Raw genomic sequence first — 26,294 nt, forward strand, 5'->3', positions numbered from 1 at the left:
AATGGTCAAACACTGTAGTCTCCTGGAGCACCTAACCTGATCACATAGAATAGTTCAGGAATCCTATTCAACGTGATGGACATGATGAGTTAAAGAGCTCACTTGTTACACAATCTATTTCCTATACACACACACATGCGCACAGACAGGAAAGATTGGCGAGGTGAGACAGGAGACAGGTGTTTTCTGTCTAAATGGGCTGGATGTCCTTGGCACAACCAAGACGAGGCAAGCGAACAAACGCTCAGTTCCAAACCATGAAAGTCATCAATCACCCGTTAAAAAGACAAAAACAAATTCCTGGAGAGGAGATAATGGTTTTAAGGTAAGTCATGCAATATTCTGAGATGTCAGGTGGATACGTACAGGGTGTGCCAGTGCTTTAATGTCATAACAAATGGACTTGCGTTGTTTATTGATGAAACTCAATTCAAATATTCTTTGGCTGACAGTGCACTCCCTCCATCAACATCACTAACCAGAAAGAGAGGTTTTACAACATTCCTGCACCCTAAAACAGTTTCTGAAGTCTGTGAAGTATTAAACCACAAATAATAGTTTGATTCAGAAGATATTCAGATAACTTCCATATGAGGACAAAAGGAAGATAGATGAAAGTTATATGAAATATTTGATAGTAACAGAAGCATTATCTAAATTGTCATGATGTGCTAAATGTACAGAATGGTTGCTTGCTTTGGCAAGGATCCAAAGGGTATTGTCCTAACCTTTACACAACCTCTCTGAAAACTGACAGTCTTTATATTAGGCTTTGTAGGGCCTGTTCCCAAGAGTGCAAAAGGGACTGTTATGTGCTTGTTTGGCCAATGCAGCACGCACGCACGCACGCACACACACACACACACACACACACACACATACAAATCGAATTACGCTCTTGTTGGATACCAAGTCGAGCAGAAAAATATTATTTCAAAGATGGAGGCCTTGGGATGGCAGAGTGGCGGAGCCGTGATATTTCACATCTCAGTTCAGAGTAAACACTACTGGAGTCAGTAAGAGACACACCGATCAGACTGTCACATACACATACTGTACATATGCACACACATACATGCTTAAAGGAACAGGGATGTACACACACACACATGCGAACACACACACACTCAAACACACACACACGCACGCTCGAACACACACTTGAACAGAGAAACACACACACACACTAGGAGTGAGATGTGTGCTTGTGAGCGTATCCAGGGGAGTCTACAGTTTACATGGGCAGAAGAGTGAGGTAGTGTTATTGGCACTGGGCGGTCAGAGCAGAGAGGGGCGGTTAAACACACAGGGACAACAGAGGTCAGCTCTGTGGCTTTTTGCTGCACACATAACAGTTCCACTAACTACCACTGGTCATGTTTCCAGGGGATTTCTTGAGGCGTGACGCATCATGGAGATGTCAATGTTTGGACAGGCTGGGTGGTTACCTTGGCAGCCTGGGTTTGGTTGAAACTCAGGAGGATGATGACTGGAAGTAATGGGATGTTAGTGTTAGTACAACATTGTCACAACATTGTCTCATAGTTGCAGCAAGGCTTGTGTGGTGGCCAAGACTGACCAGGACTGGCATGACATGGTAGTGCCATACATTCAGAGAGATGGGTAGTGTGGATCACCAGTGAAGCATGAAATGGGCCTTGTTCTGACTTGAACTAGATGACTGCCAGTTTACAAAGAGAGATATACCACTTACTTACAGTATGTTTATAACAAATTAAACACACATTTCTGTAGCTACATGAAAACTAAAATGTATTTTGAAGTCACTCATCAATTTTAACTAAGAGAACAATGTTTGCTAGTTCTCAAGCACATAGAAGGTTATCTGGTATGACTTACATCATCTGAGCTCTGCAGAAGCTCAACGGAAACACAGTGTGGTGAAGGTGTGAGGGAGTCCATTAAAATAACATCAAATTAATCTGAAATACAGTGTAGACATTGTTAATGTTGTAAATGACCATTGTAGCTGGAAGCAGCTGATTTTTAATGGAATATCTACATAGGCGTACAGAGGCCCATTATCAGCAACCATCAGTCCTGTGTTCCAATGGCACGTTGTGTTAGCTAATCCAAGTTTATCATTTTAAAAGGCTAATTGATCATTAGAAAACCCTTTTGCAATTATGTTAGCACAGCTGAAAACTGTTGTCCTGATTAAAGAAGCAATAAAACGGGCCTTCTTTAGACTAGATGAGTATCTGGAGCATCAGTATTTGTGGGTTCGATTACAGGCTCAAAATGGCCAGAAACAAAGAACTTTCTTCTGAAATTCGTCAGTCTATTCTTGTTCTGAGAAATGAAGGCTATTTCGTGCGAGAAATTGCCAAGAAACTGAAGATCTCGTGCAACGCTGTGTACTACTCCCTTCGCATAACAGTGCAACCTGGCTCTAACCAGAATAGAAAGAGGAGTGGGAGGCCCCGGTGCACAACTGGGCAAGAGGACAAGTACATTAGAGTGTCTAGTTTGAGAAACAGACGCCTCACAAGTCCTCACCTGACACCATTAAATAGTACCTGCAAAACACCAGTCTCAACGTCAACAGTGAAGAGGCGACTCCGGGTTGCTGGCCTTCTAGGCAGAGTTGCAAAGAAAAAGCCATATCTCAGACTGGCCAATAAAAAGAAAAGATTAAGATGGGCAAAAGAACACCGACACTGGACAGGGCCTCTGTACGCCTATGAAGATATTCCATAAAAAAGCTGCCTGTCACGTCCTGACCAGTAATAGGAGTTATTTGTTATTATAGTTTGGTCAGGACGTGGCAGGGGGTGTTTGTTTCATGTGTTTTGGGCTATGTATTTAGGTAGAGGGGTATTTGTTTTATATGGTTCGGGGGGTGTGTGTATGTAGAGGGGTGTTGGATTTATGTGTTCCGGGGTTTTTGGTTTATGTTCTGGTTTTGTTTCTATGGTTTCTATGTTGTGTATTTCTTTGTAGGCCTGGTGTGGCTCTCAATCAGGAACAGCTGTACATCGTTGTTTCTGATTGAGAGTCATACTTAGGGAGCCTGTTTTCCACCTGTCCCTTTGTGGGAGATTGTTTTTGCACTGCTGTTAGTATAGCCTGCGAAACTGTTGTACTGTCGTTCCTTGTTTATTGTTTTTTTCGTGTTCACTTATAAATAAAATAATGATGAGCACGCAACCCGCTGCGCCTTGGTCTAATCTCTACGACTAACGTGACAGAATCTCCCACCACAAATGGACCAAGCAGCGGGGTAAGGAGCCCGAGGAAGAAGGATGGACATGGGCGGAGATGAGGATGAGCATTTCCAGGGCTATGGAGGAGTTAAGGGAGCCCGAGAGGCAGCCCCAATAATTTTTTTGGGGGGGCACACAGGTAGTTTGGCTGGGCGAGGATTAAGCCCCAAGCCAAATCCCCGTGCTTTTTTAGGCAACATATGACTGGACAGGTCCCGTGTTTAGGGGTAATGCGTACTGTGGCGAGGCCAAGTATTTTCAGACCGGTGTGCGCAGTGCCAGCGCCCCGCATTTGCCAGGGGGAAGTGGGCACCCTGCCAGTACGGGCGGTGCCAGTTCTGCGCTCGAGACCGCCAGTGCGCCTCTACGGTCCAGTGTTTCCTGCTCCTCGCACTAACCTTGAAGTGCGTGTCTCCAGTCGGATACCTCCAGTACCAGCACCACGCACTAGGCTTCCAGTGCGTCAGCCCAGTACCTCGTCCAGAGTGTCCGGCAACAGTACCTCGTCCAGAGTGTCCGGCAACAGTACCTCGTCCAGAGTGTCCGTCAACAGTACCTCGTCCAGAGTGTCCGGCACCGAGTGAGACGGCCTACAGTCCGGCACCGAGTGAGACGGCCTACAGTCCAGAGCTCCCAGAGCCCAGTCCAGGGTCTTCAGTGACTGGCCTCAGGCAGAGGTATGCAGTGGGGGTGGTTTGGTCCGGTAGGGGATTAAGGCCTAAGCCACCTCCACTGTAGGAAGTTTGGCGAGGGGGGGTGTAGCACAGGAGCCGTCGGTGACGGCAGCCACCCTCCCTTCCCTCCCTTTAGATTTGGGATTTATTTTTTGGGGGTTATTTTTGGTTATTTGTGTGAGGTGCATCCGGGGTCTGCACCTTTGGGGGGGGGGTACTGTCACGTCCTGACCAGTAATAGGGGTTATTTGTTATTATAGTTTGGTCAGGACGTGGCAGGAGGTGTTTGTTTCATGTGGTTTGGGCTATGTATTTAGGTAGAGGGGTATTTGTTTTATATGGTTCGGGGTGTGTATGTAGAGGGGTGTTGGATTTATGTGTTCCGGGTTTTTTGGTTTACGTTCTGGTTTTGTTTCTATGTTGTGTATTTCTTTGTAGGCCTGGTGTGGCTCTCAATCAGGAACAGCTGTACATCGTTGTTTCTGTTTGAGAGTCATACTTAGGGAGCCTGTTTTCCACCTGTCCCTTTGTGGGAGATTGTTTTTGCACTGCTGTTAGCATAGCCTGCGAAACTGTCGTACTGTCGTTCCTTGTTTATTGTTTTTTTTCGTGTTCTCATATAAATAAAATAATGATGAGCACGCAACCCGCTGCGCCTTGGTCTAATCTCTTCGACACACGTGACACTGCCGTTTCCAGCCACAATAGTCATTTACAACAATGTCTACACTGTATTTCTGATCAATTTGATGTTATTTTAATGAACAAAAAATGTGCTTTTCTTTCAAAAACAAGGACATATCTAAGTGACCCCAAACTTTTGAACGGTAGTGTATGGCAAATAGAAATCAAAACTGGATGGTGTTCAGCGATAGATGGGAGGGGTTGAGTGGAGCTGAAGGATCGGACTAAAAACAAACAATAGATAACTATTGTTAAATATACTGTGTCCCTAAAATGTGTATATAGTATGTAAGCTGGAAGTAGAAGCCTAAGTTGTTGTCCATTAGTTTACTCCAGTTAGGGGAGGGATGGTAGGGTTAGGGGAAAATAAAAAAGGAAAATATTTTTTAAACATACAGTACCAGTCAAATGTTTGGACACACCTACTCATTCAAGGGTTCTTCTTTATTTTTACTATTTTCTACATTATAGAATAATAGTGATGACATCAAAACTATGAAATAACACATGGAATCATGTAGTAACCAAAAAGGTGTTAATGCATACTCTGACTCACCAGATAAATATAAATGAACTGTATTGTAGCCTAAGTGATGTAACTGTCTTTGTGTACCAGGCCACTCAGTCTGTGTTGAATGCAGGCCTGGAGGTGTGGTACTCTATTGGCAGTAGATGTAAGCTAGATGTCTTTAGGACCTGGTTGGACAACCATAACCTAACCCAGAGTTATTTCACAGTCACATCAATCACTTTTGATTCCTCTGTTTTGTCTACAGTATCACTCAAACACCTCTGCTAGTCTGCCATGACTGTCTGTGACTGGTTCCAAAATGGCTGCTATTTTTCTTCTCACACTAACTGTGTATTGACCTATGGCTTGTTTTCTCATTGCTGAGAGAGGATGTGCTTTTTTATTTCCTCTGCACTGAACTGAACATGAACTCTGACGTATTTATTTGGGCTGCAATTTCTAAGGCTCTAATGAACTTATCCTCTGCAGCAGAGGTAACTCTGGGTCTTACTTTCCTTTGGCGTTCCTCATGAGAGCCAGTTTCATCATAGCGCTTGATGGTTTTTGCGACTGCACTTGAAGAAACTTTCAAAGTTCTTGACATTTTCAGTTTTGACTGACCTTCATGTCTTAAAGTAATGATGGACTGTTTCTCTTTGCTTATTTGAGCTGTTCTTGCCATAATATGCACTTGGTATTTTACCAAATAGAGCAATCTTCTGTATATCACCCCTAACTTGTCACAACACAACTGATTGGCTCAAACACATTAAGAAGAAAATAAATTCCACAAATGAACTTTTAACAAGGCACACCTGTTAATTGAAATGCATTCCAGGTGACAACTTCATGAAGCTGGTTGAGAGAATGCCAAGAGTGTGCTAAGCTGTCTTCAAGGTTACCAGTGGCTACTTTGAAGAATCTCAAATATAAAATATATTTTGATGTGTTTAATCATACGCACACAAACTGGCATACAAGCTGTAATACATTTGTACATTTTTGACTTGTGAAATATATGCCAATGTCAATGACTTGAATGTGTGAGTGTTCTATGTTTGTTTGTTGCATCCCTCAATGATGTGACAGTGACACACACACACACACACACACACAAACGTACAGTAACTTTGATTTATAAAGTACCCCCCCCCTTCCAGCTTCCTGTAGATTTCTCACAAGAAATCCTCTCTGTGGTTTCACTGTGACTACATGTCCCAGAAACACACATCTGTACTCCTGAGAAGAAAAATAAACATATTACCTAACAAAAATGTAGCCAATTCTGTCAACCCTCTGTCTGTAATGATGACATATATGCACTCTAAAACAGGCCATGAGAGGTAATAGCAGTGTTATGGCATGCTGTGAGAGGTAATAGCAGTGTTATGGCATGCTGTGAGAGGCAGTGATGTGTGTGACGCACAGCAGGTCAATCCCATTCATTGTGTCTCTGTCAGGAACTAATTTGTGTCATTTAATTTATTTATTTAGTTGACGTTTAATTTTTTGGAAAAATACATCTAAATTAACAATATGCGAGTGCTGGTCATCTTCTTCATAATCAACTGACTGTTAACCCTGATAAACCTTTATTGTCTGTGGAAGGTCTTTGTTGAACATTCAGTTTCATTTAGTTTCATTTATTTAGACCGGCAGCTTCATTAAATAGTACACGCAAAACACCAGTCTCAACGTCAACAGTGAAAACAGGTGACTCCGACATGCTGGCCTTCTAGGCAGAGTTGCAAAGAAAAAGCCATATCTCAGACTGGCCAATAAGGAGAAAAGATTAAGATGGGCAAAAGAACACAGACACTGGAGAGAGGAACTCTGCCAAGAAAGCCGGCATCCTGGGGTCGCCTCTTCACTGTTGACGTTGAGACTGGTGTTTTGCGGGTACTATTTAATGAAGATGCCAGTTGAGGAATTGTGAGGTGTCTGTTTCTCAAACTAGACACTCTAATGTATTGTCCTCTTGCTCTGTTGTGCATCAGGGCCTCCCACTCCTCTTTCTATTCTGGTTAGAGCCAGGTTGCACTGTTCTGTGAAGGGAGTAGTACACAGCGTTGTACGAGATCTTCAGTTTCTTGACAATTTCTCGCATTGAATAGCCTTCATTTCTCAGAACAAGAATAGACTGACAAGTTTCAGAAGAAAGTTATTTGTTTCTGGCCATTTTCAGCCTGTAATCGAACCCACAAATGCTGATGCTGAAGATACTCAACTAGCCTAAAGAAGGCCAGTTTTATTGCTTCTTCAATCAGGACAACAGTTTTCAGCTGTGCTAACATAATTGCAAAACGTTTTCTAATGATCAATTAGCCTTTTAAAATGATCAACTTGGATCAGCTAACACAATGTGGCATTGGAACACAGGAGTTATCACGTTCTGACCAGTAAAGGGGTTATTTGTTATTGTAGTTTGGTCAGGACGTGGCAGGGGGTGTTTGTTTTATGTGGTTCGGGGTTTGTTGTTATATGTGTTTATGTAGAGGGGTGTTTGTTTAGAGTATTCCGGGGTTTGGGGCTATGTTCTATGTTAGTGTATTTCTATGTTCAGTCTAGTCTATTTATTTCTATGTTTAGTTAATTGATTTGGCCTTCAATTGGAGGCAGCTGTTCTTTGTTGCCTCTGATTGAAGGTCCTATATAGAGGGGTGGTTTTTGTATAGGTTTTGTGGGAAGTTGTGATTGCATAGCTGTGTTTAGCCTGTAATCTTGTTCGTTCGTACGTTTTTTTTCTTGTTTTGTTTTCTTAAGTGTTCTAAATAAATATTTAATGAACACTCAACCCGCTGCGCTTTGGTCCACTTACTAGGACGACCGTTACAGGAGTGATGGTTGCTGATAATGGACCTCTGTATGCCTATGATAGTCATTTACAACATTAACAATGTCTACACTGTATTTCTGATCAATTTGATGTCATTTTAATGGACAACAAATTTGTTTTTCTTTCAAAAACATGGACATTTATAAGTGAGCCCATACTTTTGAACGGTAGTGTATTAATTATTAATGTAGAAATTAATTACATTTAAAAAAAAATAATATTTGTTTTGTTTAAATGTGTGTGTGCAGGTGTGCATGTGAGTGTTTGAGAGTTAGGCTATATGGAGGAGATTACTGAGTAGTTTGGTTCATCAGGCTGACCCCCAGTCTTCTCTTTAAGTTATTGTGAGTATGTGAGAGTTAGGCTATATGGAGGAGATTACTGAGTAGTTTGGTTCATCAGGCTGACCCCCAGTCTTCTCTTTAAGTTATTGTGAGTATGTGAGAGTTAGGCTATATGGAGGTGATTACTGAGTAGTTTGGTTCATCAGGCTGACCCCCAGTCTTCTCTTTAAGTGACTGAGGAATGATGATGTTTTAGCAATGTGAAGATAATAATTCCAGAGTATGGTACCTCTCTCTGTATCTGATAGAGAATTGACTATGTGAGGTGCGGCAGTGGGGAGGGTGCAAGTTATCACAGTGTCTTGTGTTGTATAGATGAATTTCAGAATTAACCTGGAAGAATCCATTGAAGGGTTTAGGTAAACTGTCTGGGAGGTATGAAAATTTGTTGATGAAAGTGCACACCTCCTGAGTGGCGCAGCGGTCTAAGGTGTTACTACAGACCCTGGTTCGTTCCCAGGCTGTGTCACAACCGGCTGTGATCGGGAGTCCCATAGGGCAGTTCACAATTGGCCTAGCGTCGTCCGTGTTAGGGGAGGCTTTGGCCGGGGGGGAGGCCGTCATTGTAAATAAGAATTTGTTCTTAACTGACTTGCCAAGTTAAAGGTTAAATAAAAAATAATTTCCCTACATTATTGTCCTAAATACACAAGATTTTGAGTTCTTAAACAAAAGCGCAGATGGAGCCAGGTAATTAGAGGAGGTGGCTAGCTTGGAAATGTATGTTGTATGATGAGTAATTTGTGTAGGTAGGAGGCATATGTACTGGCCCAGACAATATAACAGTAAATTAAAAATAGGTAAATTAAGCTATAGTATAGAGTTAGGAAGCAAGCCTGATGAACCAAACCACTAATCTTTCAAATGATACCAACAGATGTCATCACTTTGCTGCAGAAAAATGTAATATGATGTTTCCAGGATAACTTTTCATCAATTAGAACTCAGAGGAATCTAGTGGATGTGACTTGTTCAGTTTCATTCCCACCAATTGTGATTCTGGCTCTTCTTTTTATTTTTATACAATATTTCTTATTCTTACTAGTAAATACAATAAAGTTAGATTTTTGTATATTTAAAGATAATTTGTTTATCTGTAACCATTCAGAAAAATTGGCCATGCCTGAGTTGGCATCATTCATTCGTAAATCAAAATTGTTGTGTGATAAAATCCCATTTCTATAATGAACAAGAGAATGGGAAGTACAGTAGAAACACAGCAGCAAGGTCATTGAATTAGGAAGAATAAAGGTTAAATTATCGAACCCTGTGGCACCCCACAGGATATCTTGGCCCTGGTAGATGGATGACTTGTGGTTTTAAATAGTTGGACAACAGCCTCTGAGGGGGGTTTGAAGTTAGAAAAGCATGCGCCTGTGGTTGGACAGGTTAACCAATAGGATTTTACTTTAGTGGGAGAGGTTACTCTAGGTTAACCAATGGAATTATACTATGGTGTAAGAGGTCACTGTTAGTTAACCAATAGGAGTATTCTATAGTGGGAGATGGCACGTAAGTTCACCCAATGGGATATAGCATACTGTGTTGAGGTTCTGGGAAGAGAGAATAGTTGTCACGGTTGACGTCGGTGAAGGAGGACCAAAACGCAGCAGGTACGTGTAGGCTCATCTTGACGTTTATTTATTTTCAAAATGAACATACAAAAATAACAAAACGAAATACGAACAACAAAACAGTCTGGCTAGGCATAAGGCTAAGCACAGAACAATCACCCACAAATACCAAACACAAACACACCCTACTATATGGGACTCTCAATCAAAGGCAGATAGACAACACCTGCCTTCAACTGAGAGTCCCAACCCCAATTAACCAAACATAGACATACACTCACTAGACTCCACATAGAAATACCTAAACATAAACCAAAACCCGGAATTACTAAATCAAACACCCTTTTAACAAAACACACCACCCTGAACCACATAAAACAAATACCCTCTGCCACGTCCTGACCAAACTACAAAACAATTAACCTTATACTGGCCAGGACGTGACAATAGTTCCAACCAGAGAGAGGATAGGAGTTGGTCGCAGTGGGATATATTATAGTAGGAGAGGTCATTCTAGTTCCACCATTGATATACACTTCACAGTGGTCCTACAGTATGAAGACAATAGCCCCTAACAGAGAGGATAGAGCTGTGGTGGGCAATCATTTGGGGATTTAAAAATTCAGCAGAGGGCCACACAGTTTTTTTTCCCTGACTGATTTGTTCATCAGAAGCAATTTGCGGGCCAAAAAAAGGACTATTATTTGAAAACGTAAAACGTATAGGTTGATTATAATTTCGAAACACTTTCTATCTAATTTTAGATGTTCAAGAGTGGCCTGGAGGGTTTTTTAACATATTCATCCCCCCAGGAAACACACAGACACACACAGACACACACACACACACACACACACACACACACACACACACACACACACACACACACACACACACACACACACACACACACAGTTGAAGTCGGAAGTTTACATACACCTTAGCCAACTACATTTAAACTCAGTTTTTCACGATTCCTGACATTTAATCCAAGTAAAAATTCCCTGTTTTAGGTCAGTTAGGATCACCACTTTATTTTATGAATGTGAAATGTCAGAATAAAGGCAGAAAGAATGATTTATTTCAGCTTTGATTTCTTTCATCACATTCCCAGTGGGTCAGAAGTTTACATACACTCAATTAGTATTTGGTAGCATTGCCTTTAAATTGTTTTACTTGGGTCAAATGTTTCAGGTAGCCTTCCACAAGCTTCCCACAATAAGTTGGGTGAATTTTGGCCCATTCCTCTAGACAGAGCTGGTGTAACTGAGTCAGGTTTGTAGGTCTCCTTGCTCGCACATGCTTTTTCAGTTCAGCCAACACATTTCTATAGGATTGAGGTCAGGGCTTTGTGATGGCCACTCCAATACCTTCACTTTGTTGTCCTTAAGCCATTTTGCCACAACTTTGGAAATATGCTTGGGGTTATTGTCCATTTGGAAGACCCATCTGCGACCAAGCTTTAACTTCCTGACTGATGTCTTGAGATGTTGCTTCAATATATCCACCTAATTTTCTTTCCTCATGATGCCATCTATTTTGTGAAGTGCACCAGCCCTCCTGCAGCAAAGCACCCCCACAACATGATGCTGCCACCCCTATGCTTCACGGTTGGGATGGTGTTCTTCGGCTTGAAAGCCTCCCCCTTTTTGCTCCAAACATAACGATGGTCATTATGGCCAAACACTTCTATTTTTGTTTCATCAGACCAGAGGACATATCTCCAAAAAGTACGATCTTTGTCCCCATGTGCAGTTTGAAACCGTAGTCTGGCTTTTTTAATGGCAGTTTTGGAGCAGTGGCTTCTTCCTTGCTGAGCGGCCTTTCAGGTTATGTCGATATAGGACTATTATTACAGAATAATAACAACTAATCCATCAGATAAACCATTGCTAGCAGCCTCCAGCCCTGTGCTTCCCTCCAGCCAGACATGGCTCCTTTCTAGTGAAGCCTTGTGTGGCTCTGCCCACGAGACCCTGCTACAGGCCCAGGGCCACAGGGGGCCACATGGACACAACGCCCAGTGATCACATCACATGTCTGCTTTTTCACTCTTCACTTCTCTGGAACCACTCAAGGCAATTTCATGCTGTGTTTATCCAACTTCAGGAACTCTGGTTCTGGGGAAATGTGCGGTACTGACAATGAAAAAATGTATTAATCACAATGACACTCACACTCAAACATACACATTCCGTTTAAATTCACATACAAACACTTTTTGTCAGAGTCATGGACACAGGGTTGCAATATTGATTCCATTCAGTTTGTATGGAACAAGACACTTGTCAAAGCGAGACCAGAAGCCAGTTTCAGTTAACAGGCTAGATGAGTTAACCATCACTAGGGTTTCACTTTGCTCCACCATGCCTGGCTACCAGAGAACAGGAAGCAGTCTGACCTGGCTCCACCATGCCTGGCTACCAGAGAACAGGGAGCAGTCTGACCTGGCTCCACCATGCCTGGTGTCATGACTGTCCTGATCAGGTCAGGGTACAGGAGACCACCACCCTACAGATTATCTCCCAAACTCCCAACAGAGGAGGAGAGATCTAGGGGTCTGAAGATGTGGGGGTTTTATGACACCTCATGCCCATAATAAACCTTAGGCCACAGAGAAATTCCTTTGTCCTAACAATGGAGAACTGGCCTCAGAACATTAAACATGCAATAAAGGGACTTTGGAACAATGGTTTCCGTCAGCCACAATGGTGGTCATGACGAGAGGTGGAATATTAAAATGAATGTAACTTTTGAATTGTTTTTAAAGGTTAAGAGATGACGTTATTATGAAAACATTGTACCTTTAAGAGTTTTCCCAGTATATGCCTGATGTTTATACATTGTACGTTGTGTGGAAAATATCCAAATCAAACAGAATGTTTTGGTAAAGATGAAATGTGAAGTTAGTGTCTAAAATTGGATTTTAGTCAAATCCAGGCCTTGCCCCTTTACTTGGTCCGCCCAGAGAATTGCCCTAAAGGCGGTTACACCCACTTCTGACCCGAGGGTATAAGACAGGAGAGTGAAGAATTAACATATCAGACTAATTGACCCCAAGCTGCAGCTAAGGTCTAACAAAGTCAACGAACCCCAAAACGAAACACAAGGTTGAAGACAAAGAAATCTTTTCTACACGAGCTACGGACGAGTAGCTGTGTCTAAGCGGGTGAATTCAAGCCGAACCACCCAGCCTCCACTCTCCATTAAATCGTGGTATCGACACCGTTCGAATCCGAAGCTGTGAGCTCTGAGCTACAGAGCTGTCTGTCCTCAGAAGACCTCTTTCAGATCAAGGGTGAGGGATCAGACCACTTAGCCAAGAAGGACACTGATATCGTGAGGACAACCAGAGAGTTGCGCCGGAGAAGTGCGTCATTGAGAAGCCTAAACGACCCACGCGGAGCTTCCCACCTGAGACCTCCAACACGTAATTCCATCACTATATTCTGACCCATAAGAGCGGCAGTTCGGGGCAAGGCTAGGTTTAAATAAGCATAGCTGACAAATGAACCCAAATGTATATTTCTCTCGTGTACTTCCTTTGTTTCTCTCTCTTTTAAATCCCCATTTTGGGTAACAAGCGCCATAGTGTGTTGGCCCGTTATACTAAGTCCTAATCAATAGCTAGACTGTGTTTTGTGTATGTGTATTTTTATCATCATTTTAGCTTGCTAGTAAATAAATAATCAACTAAGATTGGTGTGGTAAACTCATTGGTGAAGCCCGGGTCCGTGCAGATTCCCGAATTATGCGACGTTCAGAATGAGACTGTAGAGGAAATTGATTAATTTAGCGACTGTTGTAAAATCGATATTCTGATATCCTTTGAGTTAATTTGGGAAATAGAAACTCAATGATAATAATGTTCCCATGGTGCCCCAGGTTAATGAGTTAATAATTGCTTGATTCATTGCTTAATTCATTTAATCACGCAATTATAAACCGTTAATCATTCGATGAGCAACAGTCGTCACATTAACTAATACAACGTCACGACATAGGCTACCAGAGAACAGGAAGCAGTCTGACCTGGCTCCACCATGCATGGCTACCATAGAACAGGGAGCAGCCTGACCTCGCTCTTCTCTTCCCATCAGCTAGACTAGAAGCCTAAATCAGTCAGCCATCATAAACACTGAGTCTCTCTAGGGTTTCACTTTTGTTCCACTATGCCTTGCTACCAGAAAACTCTGCCTGGCTACCAGAGAACTCTGCCTGGCTTCCAGAGAACTCTGCCTGGCTACCAGAGAACTCTGCATGGCTACCAGATAACTCTGCCTGGCTACCAGAGAACTCTGCCTGGCTACCAGAGAGCTCTGCCTAGTTACCTGCTCCTTCAGTGGCCTGTGAGCGGGAAGCAGTAAAGACTGACTGGCAGTAGGTAATATTAAACATAGAGGACAGAAATACAGGGCTGGAGGAAAGTGGGCCGAAGATACAGACCTGCTGTTTCCCAACACTCAGTCACCTGGGGCAGGAGTACCAAGCATTTTTCACAATACGGCACACTTAAGTGTGTTTGTCCTTACTGGAACACACACTGGGTCTGATCACCAGTGGGGCAGCAGGAATAATAATCGCACTGGCAACGGGCAGCGGTGCATGGCGTGCTGGTATGGTATTTAGCAGACGTGCTGTGTTAGAGATAGCTGTGGCATTCAGACAGGCTAGACGTGCCATAGGACCCACTGCTGATGCCAACAAGGATTCCATGAGAAGGGCAGATGTCTGATAGTGTCATCACTTCTTAATTATGAGTGTGTGAGGGCAAAGGAAGAATGCTCAAGATCAGCTGTCAGCTGTGTTTGTGTGTGCTTGTATGCAGTGGCGTAAAGTACTTAAGTAGAAATACTTTACAGTACTACTTAAGTCGTTTTTTGGGGTATCTGTACTTTACTTTACTATTTATATTTTTGACAACTTTTACTTTTACTTCACTACATTCCTAAAGAAAATAATGTACTTTTACCAGTGGTGTAAAGTACTTAAGTAAAAATACTTTAAAGTACTACTTAAGTCGTTTTTTAGGGTATCTGTACTTTACTATTTATATGTTTGACAACTTTTCCTTTTACTTCACTACAACCAAAAGTACTAGTTACATTTTGAATGCCTAGCAGGACAGGAACATTTTCAAATTTACCAACTTAGCAAGAGACCACATGATCCTTCCTTCTGCCTCTGATCTGTCGGTCTCACTAAACACTAATGCATCTTTTGTAAATAATGTCTGAGTGTTGGAGTGTGCCCCTGGCTATCCATCAAGTTTAAAAACAAGAAAATGGTGCCGTCTGCTTTGCTTAATATAAGGAATTTTAAATGATTTATACTTTTAATTTTGATACTTAAGAATATTTTAGCAATTACATTTACTTTTGATACTTAAGTATATTTAAAACCAAATACTTTTTGACTTTTTTGACACCCAAAAGTACTCGTTACATTTTGAATGCTTAGCAGGACATGAAAATGGTCCAATTCACTCACTTATCAGGATAATATGTGGTCATCTGACGGACTCACTAACCACACATGCATCTTTTGTAAATGATGTCTGAGCGTTGTAGTGTGCCCATTGGCTCTCAATACATTTTAAAAACAAGACAAGGGTGCCATCTGCTTTGCCTAATATAAGGAATTTGAAATGATATTTTATCAATTACATTTACTTTTGATACTTAAGTATATTTAGAACCAAATACTTTTTGACTTTTACTCAAGTAGTATTTTAGTGGGGAACTTTCACTTTTACTTTAGTTACTTTCTATTAAGTTATCTATACTTTTACTCAAGTATTACAATATGGTACTTTTTCCACCACTGTTTCTATGTGTATGAGTGTGTGTGTGTGTGTGTGTGTGTGTGTGTGTGTGTACGTGTGTGTGTGTGTATTCCTGAATATGTATAGCTGTGGTCAGGAGGGGAACCACGTCTCAGTCCCTGGCAGATGGCCACCTCTGTGTCAGTGAGAAACCCCAGACAGGTGCACCCAGGGCGTGGTCTATTATCACCCGTGCCCGTGGCTTCTCCTCACCTCCAGCTGGGCCTGTCAAATATAGGAGCCAGTCCCTATGACGGGTACATAAAGGCACAATGCTATGTGTGGACAAGAAGTGCTGGCTGTTTAAACACATACAGTGCATTCAGAAAGTATTCAGACCCCTTGACTTTTTTCCACATTTTGTTACGTAACAGCCTTATTATAAAATTGATTAAATTGTTTTTTCCCCTCATCAATCTACACACAATAGCCTATAATGACAAAGCAAAAACAGGTTTTAAGAATGTTAACTAAAAATAAAAACCTGAAATATCACATTTACATAAGTATTCAGAATCTTTACTCAGTACTTTGTTGAAGCATCTTTGGCAGCGATTACAGCCTCGGATCTTCTTGAGTATGCCACTACAAGCTTGGCACACCTGTATTTGGGGAGTTTCTCCTATTCTTCTCTGCAGATCCTCTCAAGCGCTGTTAGGTTGGATGGGGCGTCCCTGCACAGCTATTTTCAGGTCTCTCCAGAGATGTTCGATTGGGTTCAAGTCCGGGCTCTGGCTGGGCCACTCAAGGACATTCAGAGACTTGTCCCGAAGCCACTTCTGCGTTGTCTTGGCTGTGTGCTTAGGGTCATTGTCCTGTTAGAAGGTGAAGCTTCACCCCAGTCTGAGGTCCTGAGTGCTCTGGAGTAGGTTTTCATCAAGGATCTCGCTCTTCTTCACTCCGTTCATCTTTCCCTCGATCCTGACTAGTCTCCCAGTCATTGCTGCTGAAAAACATCCCCACAGCATGATTCTGCCACCACCATGCTTCAGCATAGGGATGGTGCCAGGTTTCCTCCAGATGTGACGCTTGGCATTCTGGCCAAAGATTTCAATCTTGGTTTCATCAGACCACAGAATCTTGTTTCTCATGGTTTGAGAGTCTTTAGGTGCCTTTTGGCAAACTCCAAGCGGGCTGTCATGTGCCTTTTACTGAGGAGTGGCTTCCGTCTGGCCACTCTACCATAAAGACCTGATGGATGGAGTGCAGAGATGGTTGTCCTTCTGAAAAGTTCTCCCATCTCCACAGAGGAATTCTGGAGCTCTGTCAGAGTGACCATCGGTTTCTTGGTCACCTCCCTGACCAAGGCCCTTCTCCCCCGATTGCTCAGTTTGGCCAGGTGGCCAACTCTAGGAAGAGTCTTGGTGGTTCCAAACTTCTTCTATTTAAGAATGATGGAGTCCATTGTGTTATTGGGGACCTTCAATGCTGCAGAACGTTTTTGGTAGCCTTCCCCAGATCTGTGCCTCGACACAATCCTGTCTCTGACCTCTACGGACAATTCCTTCGACCTCATGGCTTGGTTTTTGCTCTGACATGCACTGTCAACTATGGGACCTGATATATACAGGTGTGTGCCTTTCCAAATCATGTACAATCAATTTAATTTACCACAGGTGGACTCCAATCAAGTTGTAGAAACTCTCAAGGATGATCAATGGAAACAGGATGCACCTGAGCTCAATTTCAAGTCTCATAGCAAAGGGTCTGAATACTTATGTAAATAAGGTATTATTTTTATTTTTTTAAATACATTTTCAAATACATTTTTTTACCTGTTTTTGCTTTGTCATTATGGGGAAATGTGGAAAAAGGGAAGGGGTCTGAATACTTTCTGAATGCACTGTATTTGTCTATAAAAAAATTATCTGAGCTGCATGCTGTCACGCCCTGACCAGGTGAACTCTTCTATTTTGGTCAGGGTGTGGCATTTCTATAGTTTATTTTCTATGTTTTTGGTATAGCCTTGCTTTGGGGCTTATTTCTATGTTGGGTTCTGTCGATTCCCAATCAGAGACAGCTGTCGCTAGTTGCCTCTGATTGGGGAATCACATTTAAGTTCCTTTTCCCCCACGATGTTTGTGGGGTGTTGTCTCTTTTTGTTGGAGCAGTAACGATACGTTTATTCTCTGTTTTGACCGTGTTATTTCAGTCTGTAATAAATAACATGTGTTCGCTCCCAGCTGCGCCTTGGTCCACTTCTTCCTTCCTGCACGACGATCGTTACACATGCTATTAAGCAAGTCACAGGAAGCATGCACTCCATTCACTGCCATCCTTGTAGACAGAATAAAACAGGGTTGGGTGGATTACTTTAAATTGTACTAGCATAGTAACACATGTATTAATAAATTAAAAACGTGTGCATATTCAATAGCCTAGAAGAAACAAAGAAATAAAAAAAAAACAGCCATTTATGATTTCATGAAAAACAGACACAACATTGTTTCACATTCTTGAAGAACAGACTCAAAAAAACACAAACACTAAATAGGCTTCAACTCGCTTCACAGCTGTTTCCCGCCCAAATACAGGGAAACAGGTTGCAGCCTACAGTGTGCGGAGGGCTCTGTATGCAGCGTTGGACCCTCCCTGACGTGTTTTGCTTGACTAAAAGCAGCGTAAGCCCTCTCATCAGCCCTTCTTTTCTCTCTCTTCCCTCAGTGACCTCTGTTGCATTCCTGCATACCAGCAGGGTCAGTCCAGGATGGGCGTATTAAGAAACAGTCCTAAACTGCCTGATGCTGAGTAACTCTTTATTTCCTGTCTGGTCTGGGATCAGGTCATTACATCTTGGGCATGTATTATAGGAACACTGGCACAGCTACAGAACAGGGCTTTGAGAACAATCACACACACACGCACGCACACACACACACGCGCACACATACACACACACACAGCACCACCTCAAAACAGGTCTAAAAGAAAACAGCCATATGAAGTGTTATTTAAAAAGAGTCCAAACTTTATTGAATTCAGAGAAAGGTACTTATTCCACCATAAAATATAAAGGGCCTTGAACCCAAACAGACGGTTCGGAATATTACAAAACGTCGACGATAGGACAACACATTCTTATGCCTTAAATCTACTGCGTGCCGTGTTTAACTGGTTAAGTCAAAATTCAACACATAGGATTTAAAGTAAACCACATTAAGCCGTTATTCCAAGATGATTCAGTGATTTCCTGGAGCTTTAAGACTGAAAGGGGCAAACACCAGATATGCAACTGATGCTCTAAGGGTCATCTGGAGATGGTCTTAGAGAAAGAGGAGCCTCGATAGGGGACTACCAAATGTAGCAGGGGCTGTCTTTATCTTTACCTCTCTCCTGTTTAGCTCCAGACTTCACTTCATTCAATGACAGCTATTAGCAGCCTGACCTTTGTTCTTTAAGGGTTGGCAGAACTTGGCACGCCTGGCAAAGTCATCAAGCATGTTCAAGAGAGTCTCTGGCTTTCTCTAATGGACAAATGAATGTCTTATCCTGGGAACAGACTTGTAATCTATGATGTATACGTGTGTGCATGTGTGTCCATGTGTCTAACTCTATGCCCTATTGCATAATAGTCCTATTAAGATCCTATGTAGGATCTTAATTTGAGTCAGTTTGCTACAGCAGGAAAATAATCCTGCAGCAACAGGACATGTGAAATATTATTTGGATTATAATGAATGGACATTTTTGTATGGCTTGATACATTTTTTATGAAATTTCAAAGTGGAAATTACAAACTTCAGAAGCCTTTAAAAACCTCAAATACAACAGGGTGATCAAATTAAGATCCTACATCCCTTTAGCCATATGTAGACTAGGCTTTACCGCATGCCAAAGCAAACACTACTCCTGAGCTTAGGTTTGAAATGCCGCGTAGGGCCTCTCATTGGGAAAATGTCATGCTAGTCATTCCTCATAGATAAATAGTCTAACAATGGAACTTTACAATGGGACTTTCACCTAAAAGCCAGACTGTTAACACCTTTCTATAGAGCTGAATAGCCAAATACACAGTGTTTGAATGAAGCCTGTAGGTTCACAGGCCTGTTCGCACACACGCACACACACATATACACGCGCACGCACACACTCACACAGGCTTTTTCCCACTCTGTGGTTCCTGTTGGAGGCAATTTCATCGCTGGGTCGACCTATCAGGAAGCCTGCTCATGCCTATGTGTTTTCCTGTTAACATAGTACAATCAACGCAGGGGGAAAACATTTCCTCTACGACTCTAGAACTATGACAGAGCACTGAGGACTTGGTCATGTCTGACCATCACAACAACACAACAGCAACATTCCTATGGAGTTAAGTACCAGGCTGGTCAAAAGAAAAAGCCCAAAATAAACAAACTTACGAGGCTCAGAGCCAGAGTGTGCTGCTTAGACCACTGAGCCACGGCAGTTCACAGTTCTCTAGCAAGCAAGGAGAGTACTTGATGATACTTAATGTTATTATTTTGTTACCTTCCCCAAACCATAGCCCCTAACCTTAACCACTCAGAATGAAAACCTAAACTTAACCCTTTGAGTAATTTCTGCTTTAACCCTGTAACCATGCAGAATTAACCCTGTAACCACGCAGAATTAATTGGTCACATTTTGAAGTGAAACTATGAGATCAGGTTGTGAAATACACAAGAATCCAGGAAGCGGGCAGACCTCCCCAACCTGTTCTGATCGTCATCAGTGATGATCTCTCTCCTCTAACTCTCTTCTCTCTCTCTCTCTCTCTCTCTTCTCTCTCTCCTCTATCTCTCTTCTCTCTCTCTCCTCTAACTCGCTCCTCTCTCTCCTCTATCTCTCTTCTCTCTCTCTCCTCTAACTCGCTCCTCTATCTCTCTTCTCTCTCTCTCTCCTCTAACTTGCTCCTCTATCTCTCTATCTCTGCTCTCGCTCCTCTAACTCTCTTCTATCTCTCCTCTTATCTCTTCCTGTTTCTCCTCTATCTCTGTCTCTCCATCTCTCCCCTGTATCTGTCCATCATCATGGCCACTGTGAAAAACCGCACTGAGCTTTTTCCAATTACCTGCCTGCCTTGCTGCTGTGGTGAGCGCTAAATGGCACGTGCCACTCAGTGTGAGGGTGAGAAGTCATGACAATATCCCCCACTGTGTTGGTTGTCACCGTGATAAGAACATCAGGTCCTGATAACCTTATGGAGTCTGTGTTGGTTATTTCCATTTCGTACTATACAATATACACAACAACAGAATAGGCTATGTTGAGGCTGTATGCTGAGGCCTGACCCTAACATTAAGTGTAGCTCGTGCCATGACATTGTGTGAGCTGTGTGCAGGCCACAGACCAGTGTGTGAGTGTTTATCAGTGTTGATTCTGTGCATGTGTGTTTCTATCAAGGTGTTTATAAGATGTGGGCACAGAGACAATGGCCCTTTGTCTGTCTGCATCCCATTTCTTCTCCAGTCCGCTGAATGAGCAAACACACACAAAGCTACTGTTGCTTTGTCCAGCCAGTGGTCCAATGGTCACACACACACACCACACACACACACGCACGCACACGCACGCACGCACGCACTCACACACACACACACGCACACACACACACACACTCACACACACAGCTTCCCTGCCTGCCAGACACAAAAACACCTCCTGGGTTCCGTCCGTCTGTCCGGCGTGTTCCGTTACAACAGGGACGACAGGCCAATAACAGGATCAATCTGCTCCTCTCTTCCTGCCCTCCGTTTCCTCCCCTCTGCCGGATGAAAAAAGAGGGGGAGCAGACGGAGGAAGGATGGGACAGGAAATCACTCTTTCCCTCTGTCTCATTGTCTCCAGTGCGACAGACAAAGACAGAGTCTGGCAAGCCTTACATCACATACTGTCATAGAGGGGGGCAGGGTGTGTGTGTGTGTGGAGGAGGGGTGGGGGGATACAGGTGGAAGAGGGGAGGTGACCTCTCAGAGCATGGGAATATGGAAAGATGGAAGTGAGGGTGGTGTAATGGCTCTGGTAGCATGGAGAGTAGCTGTGCAGTAGGTAACCATCCACACTGTCAACGCCTTCAGCTACAGTATGTGGAAGTGTGTTTAGATATAACCTAACCTAACCTGAGCAAATGAGGACAAATATATTATTGGAGGATTGGTTGAGTGGCTCTACCTGATCATTCACAAGGAGAAACCATGAGGGTAAAACACCTCCCATTAAAATCTACTTCATTCACAATTTTAGTGATGGGGAAAAAATCTTTACAGTACATATCAGGATATTATTTTTTATGATATTTCGTATTGTTTGAACAATATCGCAATATTATTTTTGTGCTAGTTGGCTGTACCTGCACCAAAACTCTTGTTCCTCTGCAGAAGACATATGGTGAGTAATATGTTTGGAACGCAATAAAATCACAGTACCGAATCGCAATCGTGAGAATCACAATACATATCGTATCGGCACCTAAGTATCATGATAATATTGCATCGTGAGGTCCCTGGCAATTACCAGCCCTAACCCTTTTCACGTAACCCTTCAACACTGCACTCAGTGAACCCTGTGATGCTGCCAGCACGCTAGTGATGTCCTCCTCCAAGGAGACTATGAACTAAAAGTACTGATAGAAAAGCACATGAAACCTCACAGTGCCTAACTCAATAGGTCATAGTGATCGTCATAGCCTAGTCTGCTTATGGGAAACACACTCATTCTTCTCACACACACTCACATACTCATGCACCTGACGAGCACTCCCTCTTCAGAAAGGGGAAGTGGCGGTCTGTCCATCTGCACTGACAGGAAGTCAACAAAAGCCACATGTAGGCAGGCTGACGTCAATCAGGGCCCCAGAGCACTGTCACACAGGAACAGCTCCCTGCCCACACACACACACACACACACACACACACTCTCCGATACACACTTGCCCAGTACCATACTCAAAAACATGTGCACACTGTGCACATACAGAAATATACTTGTAGGCCTACTCATACGAATGCACATAAACACACACGCACACGCACACGCACACACACACACACACACACACACACACACACACACACACACACACACACACACACACACACACACACACACACACACACACACAGATGAATGACACACAAACACATCACACACTTCCTCTTCTCTATTTCAATCTGCCCTTGTAATACAGTGTATGTGTGTGTGTGTGTGTATGTGTATGTGTGTGTGTGTACTCCTCTGTCCTTGTAGTCCTTGTATTATAAGTAAAAAAAGAAAAGTATATCTTAACAATGTGAGAGGAAGGAGGGTGAGTCCCTGTTACTGTGTTATGGCCATGTCTGTAGCAGCAGACTCAACAGCATCCCATTCTACATTCTTTTTATTTCTCCTTTATTTAACCAGGGAGGCCAGTTGAGAACAAGTTCTCATTTACAACTGTGACCTGGCCAAGATAAAGCAAAACAGTGTGACAAAAACAACAACACAGAGTTACACATGGGATAAACAAACAGTCAATAATAACACAATAGAAACATCTATGTACAGTGTGTGTAAATGTAGTAAGGTTAGGGAGGTAAGAAAATAAATAGGCCATAGAGGCAAAATAATTACAATTTAGCATTAACACTGGAGTGATAGATGTGCAGATGATGATGTGCAAGAGAGAAACTGGGGTGCAAAAGAGCAAAAAATAAATAACAATATGGGGATGAGGTAGTTGGGTGGGCTATTTACAGATGGGCTGTGTACAGCTGCAGTGATCGGTAAGATGTTCTGACAGCTGATGCTTAAAGCTAGTGAGGAAGATATGAGTCTCCAGCTTCAGTGATTTTTGTAATTAGTTCCAGTCATTGGCAGTAGAGAACTGGAAGGAAAGGCGGCCAAATGAAGAGTTGGCTTTGGGGATGACCAGTGTTGCTATGGTGACCAGTGAGCTGAGATAAGGCGGGGCTTTACCGAGCAAAGACTTATAGAGGACCTGGAGCCAGTGGGTTTGGCGACGAATATGAAGCGAGGGCCAGCCAACGAGAGCATACAGGTCGCAGTGGTGGGTAGTATATGGGTTATGATATGGTTTTGACCTTGAGCGTGGCTGAGGTGCACCCAAGACCAGCTCGGAAACCAGATTGCATAGTGGAGAAGGTACGGTGGGATTCGAAATGGTAGGTGATCTGTTTGTTAACTTGGCTTTCAAATACTTTAGAAAGGCAGGGCAGGATGGATATAGGTCTATAACAGTTTGGATCTAGAGTGTCTCCCCCTTTGAAGAGCTTTCCAATCTTTGGGAATCTCAAACGATACGAAAGAGAGGTTGAACAGGCTAGTAATAAGGGTTGCAACAATTTCGGCGGATCATTTTAGAAAGAGAGGGTCCAGATTGTCTAGCCCAGCTGATTTGTAGGGATACAGATTTTGCAAATCTTTCAGAACATCAGCTGAAGGAGAAGCGGGGGGGGGGGGGGGGGGGGGGGGCTTGGGCAAGTTGCTGTGGGGGTGCAGAAATGTTGGCCAGGGTAGGGGTAGCCAGGTGGAAAGCATGGCCAGCTGTAGAAAAATGCTTATTGAAATGATCGATTATCGTAGATTTATTGATGGTGATATTGTTTCCTAGCCTCAGTGCAGTGGGCAGCTGGGAGGAGGTGCTCTTATTCTCCATGGACTTTACAGTGTCCCAACACGTTTTGGAATTAGTGTTACAGGAAAAGCTAGCCTTAGCTTTCCTAACTGACTGTGTATATTGGTTCCTGACTTCCCTGAAAAGTTGCATATCGCGGGGGCTATTCGATGCTAATGCAGTACGCCACAGGATGTTTTTGTGCTGGTCAAGGGCAGTCAAGTCTGGGGTGAACCAAGGGCTATATATGTTCTTAGTTCTACATTTTTTTAATGGGGCATGCTTATTTTAGATGGTGAGGAAAGCACTTTTAAAGAACAACCAGGCATCCTCTACTGACGAGATGAGGTCAATATCCTTCCAGGATACCCGGGCCAGGTCGATTAGAAAGGCCTGCTCGCTGAAGTGTTTTAGGGAGCGTTTGACAGTGATGAGGGGTGGTCATTTGACCGCGGACCCAATTACGGACGCAGGTAATGAGGCAGTGATCGCTGAGGTCCTGGTTGAAGACAGCAGAGGTGTATTTAGAGGGCAAGTTGGTCAGGATGATATGTATGAGGGTGCCATTGTCACGGATTTAGGGTTGTACCTGGTAGGTTCCTTGATAATTTGTGTGAGATTGAGGGCATCTAGTTTAGTTTGTAGGACGGCCGGGGTGTTAAGCATATCCCAGTTTAGGTCACCTAACAGTACGAACTCTGAAGATAAATGGGGGGGCAATCAATTCACATATGGTGTCCAGGGCACAGCTGGACAAGCGGCAACGGTGAGAGACTTATTTCTGGAAAGGTGGAATTTTAAAAGTAGAAGCTCGAATTGTTTGGGCAAAGACCTGGATAGTATGACAGAACTCTGCAGGCTATCTCTGCAGTAGATTGCAACTCCGCCCCCTTTGGCAGTTCTATCTTGTCGGAAAATGTTAGTAGCTAGTAGCTAGTTAGCTGGTGGGGGTTCCGGTTCCAAAGTATAGAAAATAGCAGATCCATACCACATTGGGTAAGAAGGGTTGCAGGAAAGTATATTAATTTCGTAGATGGATATTGAGATTAAAATATATACGAAATGTATACGAAAAAAATGAGGAAAACTACTATTTACACGGGACAAGACGGGACAAGACAAACACACGTCCGACTGCTACGCCATCTTGGATTATGATGCTAACCATTAATGAAAAGCCACACTTCTCCTGCTATGTTTAATCAACATTTTTCAGAGATCCTCTGTCTTGTCTTGCCATGGGTGTGTGAGTGTGTTTGTGAGTGTGTGTGTATGTGTGACAAACTGTCTTTTCGTTATGGCAGCCTGCCCTTCTGACACTATCATACATGTAGACAGGTTGCTAGCTGTAGTGTAGGCTGAGAGCTTAAAGCTCAAGGACACAGTCAGGAGTTCCCAGTCATGCATGCACGCGCACGCGCACACACACGCACACACACACACACACACACACACACACACACACACACACACACACACACACACACACACACACACACACACACCATACTCCATTAATAATGGCTCCAGTACAATGAGCAGGATTCACATGCTGTTGTGTTTTCAGTGAGAAGTGAGAGGTTTCCTGGTACTCCCCCATCAGAGCAGTCAGACTAAAAACAGGCTTGGGGGTGTTGTTACTAACACTGATGACAGAGCCAGGGAAGACAGCCAACGCATATGAGCAAATGAGAGGGGGGATAGGGATGGGGTGAAGGAGGGGTAGAGGGAGGGGATGAGGGAGGAGGAAAGGGAGGGGTGTGGGAGGGTGAGAGGTATGGGGTAAGGGAGGGGTTGAGGCAGTAGGCTGTAGGTGAGGATCAAGTGTAGACAAGAAAGCAAGAGACGAGAGAGAGAGGGACAAACGGAGGAGGAAAGAGAAGAGAGATGGACAGACGGAGGAGTAGAGAGACAGAAGGGAGAGATTGAGAGAGAAGAGAGAGGGACAGACAGAGGAGGAGAGAGAAGAGAGAGGGACAGACAGAGGGGGAGAGAGACAAAAGGGAGAGATTGAGAGATAAGAGAGAGGGACAGACAGAGGAGGAGAG

The 26,294-nt window shown here is 43.2% G+C and overlaps 1 protein-coding gene across 5 annotated transcripts in view; it reads right to left on the reverse strand.

Moving 5' to 3' along the window:
- pde4ba (phosphodiesterase 4B, cAMP-specific a) overlaps positions 1–26,294 on the reverse strand; it is a 338,452-nt gene that overhangs the window by 65,177 nt on the left and 246,981 nt on the right. The gene's annotated exons all lie outside the window — the stretch shown is intronic.

Source organism: Salmo trutta, chromosome 22 (assembly GCF_901001165.1).
Source record: "Salmo trutta chromosome 22, fSalTru1.1, whole genome shotgun sequence".
In the NCBI taxonomy this organism is placed as follows: domain Eukaryota; kingdom Metazoa; phylum Chordata; class Actinopteri; order Salmoniformes; family Salmonidae; genus Salmo; species Salmo trutta.